The following is a 4,599-nucleotide window of genomic DNA, read 5'->3' as shown; positions in this document are numbered from 1 at the left end:
TTATCTGAAAATAAATCTCAAATAAACAGCGTGTGAAGTGATAAACAGTATTTGGTGTCTGTGCAAGAATAAATTCAACAGCGAACCAAAATACTGTATAAAAAATATTCTAAAAAAAACTGAGTATTCATAAAATCAAGATATTTATGAAACAAAATCCAAGATTATATAAAACTCCCAATTTTTAGACAGAAGTCTGTTGCCTTCTCTTTGAAAAAAAGATGCAGGCAAATTTTGGGGTATAACACACGGATACTCGCTTCGGTTTCACGGGTAATCTTCACAAAGCTCTTTCTGAAAAGTGAATAACCACCTTCATGGATGACAAGGACCTTCAAAGTGGAGACGAAATCACACCATCACTTATCAAAGCTATTGAAGAATCCAGGATTTTCATCCCAGTTTTCTTTATTAATTATGCTTCTTCTTCCTTCTGTTTAGATGAACTAGTTCACATCATTCACTGCTCCAAGGAAAAGGGTCGTCTGGTTTTGCCTGTTTTCTACGACATAGATCCTTCTCATGTGCGACATCAGACTGGAAGCTATGGAAAATCTATAACTAAGCATAAAAAAAACTTCACAAAATACCAGACGCAACCCATACATATTCTTTTCATACTCTTCTTACTCACACTTCTTCTCTACTTTCATGGCTCAACCATTACCTTCTTTTTTATCCTCCTCTTACTTCTACTACTCTTCCTTCTCCAAAATAATAAAAAAGGTTATACCGACAATATCAAGAGGTTGCAGAAATGGAAGATTGCTCTTAACCAAACAGCTAGTTTATCATGCCATCGTTTCAATCCAAGGAACAAATATGAGCATGAGATTGTTGAGAAGATAGTCAAAGAAGTAGTCAACAAGATCTATCGTGCTCGTCTCCATGTTTCCAATTATCCTGTTGGACTAGAGTCTCGAGTGCTGCAAGTCAAATTGCTTATGGATGTTGGATGTGATCGTGGAGTTTATATGGTGGGGATTTATGGGGCGGGAGGGATGGGTAAATCAACACTTGCGAGAGCAACTTTTAGTTTTATTGCGGATCAATTTGAATGCTTGTGTTTTCTTCATAATGTAAGAGAAAATTCAGGTCAAAAGGGATTAAAGTATCTCGAGGAGGAGCTTCTTTCGAAAACAGTTGGATTGGATATTATGTTGGGAGATGTAAGTGAGGGAATTCCTATCATAAGAAAAACACTATGCCAAAAGAAGGTTTTGTTGGTGCTTGATGACATTGACAAACTAGATCAGTTGAGGGCTTTGGCCGGAGAACTTGATTGGTTTGGTCAAGGTAGCAGAGTCATCGTTACTACTCGAGACAAACGTTTGCTATCTTTTCACATGATTAAAAGAACATGTGAAGTAGATAGGTTGAATGAGGAGGAATCTTTTGAATTGTTGAGGTGGATGGCATTTAAAACAGAAAATGTTGATTCAAGGTATGCAAATGTTTTAAACCGTGCAGTAACTTATGCTTCTGGCCTTCCGTTAGCTTTAGAAGTAGTGGGTTCCAACTTGTTTGGAAAATCTATACAAGAATGGAAAGATTTGTTAGATGAGTATGAAAAGATTCTCGATAAAGATATACATGAGATACTTAAAGTAAGCTTTAGCAATTTGACGGAAGTAGAGCAAGTGTTTTTCTCGACATTGCATGTTGCTTCAAAGGATATGATTTGGTAAAGGTTCAACAGATACTTCTTGCTCATTATGGTTGCTGCAAGAACCATCAAATTGAAGTTTTAGTTCAAAAATCACTTGTGAATATTAGTTTGTTTAGTACTGTGACATTACATGACTTGATTCAGGATATGGGTAAGGAAATTGTCCGACAAGAATCGCCTGAAAAGCCTGGGAAACGCAGCAGATTGTGGTTTTATCAAGATATAGTTCATGTTTTAGAACAAAATACTGTAAGATAATTTATTTTTTTTCTCTCTCTTATTACTACTACTACTACAACTAGCTAGTGATATTTTGATTGATTGATTGATTTCTTGTTAAAAGGGAACAAATCGAATCAGAATTATATATCTGAATTTCCCATCATTTGATGAAGTAGTAGAATGGAAGGAGATGAGCTGAAGAAAATGAACAACCTCAAAACACTTATTGTAAAAAATGGTTTCTTTTCTAAAGGTGTCAAGGATCTTCCAAATAGTTTAAGGGTACTAGATTGGTGTAAATATCCTTCAATTGATATACCATCCAATTTTTGTCCAAAGAAGCTTTCCATATGCAAATTGAGTGAAAGTTGCCTAACATCATCTGAGTTGCCAAGAACATTGAAGGTAGGTTAAATGCTTAATTTTTCTCATCTAATATATCAATATCAACCAATACGGCGTCTAATATTGTTTATTTTTGTATATATATATATATGCAGAGATTCTTAAATATGAGAGAGTTAAACCTAGAAAGTTGTCGATCTTTAACCTGCATTAGTGACATATCTGATCTCTCAAATTTAGAAAAATTCATATTTCAAAATTGTGAGAATTTAGTTACAATTCATGCTTCTGTTGGGTTTCTAAATAAACTAAAAATATTGAATGCTGAGGGCTGCACCAAACTTAGGACTTTTCCTCCCTTAAAGTTGTCTTCTCTTCAAGTGTTGAGAATTCAATATTGTAGAAATCTCAAGAGATTTCCAGAAATATTACAAGTGATGGAGAACATAGAAGCCATAGTTTTGGAGGGCACTTCCATAGAAGAAATATCATTTTCATTTCTAAACTTCACCGGGCTTTCTACATTACGAATATGCGGAAATGGAAAGCTTACATTACCAAGTAGCATTCTCATGCTACCAAATTTGTCCTGGATTATGGTTGAGGATTGTAAATTCTTGCCAATAAAAATGATAAACTGAGCTCATCAGTGTCTTCAAATGTACGCAATCTCATCCTCCAAAATTGCAACATATCAAATGCATAACAAGGGCCCGTCAATAAAGATCCTGATATAGAATTTGATCTGTTAGACCGATGGCCATGCTTGTTTCGGGCAAAATCTGTGGATCTATTTGACACATGAATTTCAGCTTAAGAATAACTTATTACTAATATTTAAAAAAGTACAATATTTTTTCGTGCACATTCTTGATATATATTAAAATATTAATTAAATAATTTTTGACATAATAATATTACAATCCAATAATTTTGGTAAAATAATTAAAATAATAGTATCTTTTTATAATGTTTGATAATGTTCCTATTTCATATGAATTGTTTATGTTAAGATAAAAATATTATTTATTTTTTAATTAGAAAATAAATACTATTATAAAAATATTAAAAATACAAAGATATAATGTGCAGAAAAATCCCTATATCCATTATTAAAAAAAAATTATTTTAATTACAAAATTAGATAATCAATTCCTATAAATATCAATTAAACGAATGGTTATTTATTCAGTTATACTTATGAATAAAAAAAAAATCATAAATCAAAAAAAGAAAGTTTTGATTTATTTTCGTTAACATTTATTTTGAAGAGAGAACATGTAGTTTGTAGCGCCCATTTATTAATTTTTAATCAACATTTGTTTTTGAGATTACAACTTTACACCATTATCCAATTAGAATGGAGCATTTTAACACATGAGAAGAGAGAATATGGAAAAAGTTGTTATTAAAGTGATTTAATTATAATTTTTTTTTTTTAAATTTCATACTTATGTGTCAAAATCATTGGTTTTAATTGGATGATGGTGTAAAATTATTTTACACTGACAGTGTATTCCAATTAATCTCTCTCTTTGTTTTTTCCGTTACCAATAAACTTCTTTCACTTTGTAAAAAAAATCATAAACAAGAGAATTCATGTCCCACAACCATCAAAATTCTCTTCCACTCATTTCATACATTTTTTCTATTTATTTCGTTTTTCAAAATGAAAGAAGTTAACCTCAGAGCCCTACGGTTAAATGCATCATTTTCGACTACCTTTATACTTGTTCATGTTCATGGAGTTGAACATCAAATTTATCATCCGTGTTGTATAAATGTCTTTTAGACCGATTTGTTTCACTTTCCATAGAACTTTACCGATAACTACTATGCAATGACTTACTTTTCCTTTGGTATAAAATTTCAAATTATTATCCTTCATACTTTCATACTCCGCTTCGATCTTTTCTTCGTGTCACCATTAAACATCTTTTTTTATGGCCAATGTTATTTGGGTGAGATTTTTAATTTATCCTTATTTTGTTTTGTTTGAAGATACCCCAGTCCTCTTTGTTATTGGTGTTGAAATTCCCACTTATCGTGTATTTTTTTGAATTAATTTTATTCCTAAGTTAGGTTTACAAATTCAATATAGAAATCTAAACAAAATCTACTGTATAAGAAAATTAATACCTCTGGTTAAGATGAATTTACTCTAATGCTAAATTTTAACTCATATGCAAAATGTCGGGTTTTTTAGTCTTTATACACATATGACATCACTTTTATTATTAAAATAATATTTTGCCATTTTCTCTTCTATCAATGTCTATTTTAATTCAAATTTCAAAATTTTCAGAATCTTCACTCACACCCTCTCTCTCGTCGTCCTTTTCCTCTTTCTCTTTCTCTCTCTC

General features: G+C 31.5%; 1 pseudogene; it reads left to right on the top strand.

Annotated features, from left to right (window-relative positions):
• Positions 1-248: 248 nt before the first annotated feature.
• On the top strand, positions 249-2,942 carry LOC131640751 (disease resistance protein Roq1-like; annotated as a pseudogene).
• The last annotated feature ends 1,657 nt before the right edge of the window (positions 2,943-4,599 follow it).

This window comes from Vicia villosa, unplaced genomic scaffold, assembly GCF_029867415.1.
Source record: "Vicia villosa cultivar HV-30 ecotype Madison, WI unplaced genomic scaffold, Vvil1.0 ctg.003292F_1_1, whole genome shotgun sequence".
NCBI classification, from domain to species: domain Eukaryota; kingdom Viridiplantae; phylum Streptophyta; class Magnoliopsida; order Fabales; family Fabaceae; genus Vicia; species Vicia villosa.
The sequence above is the reverse complement of the archived record's forward strand: the minus strand, read 5'-3'. Positions and strand labels throughout refer to the sequence as shown.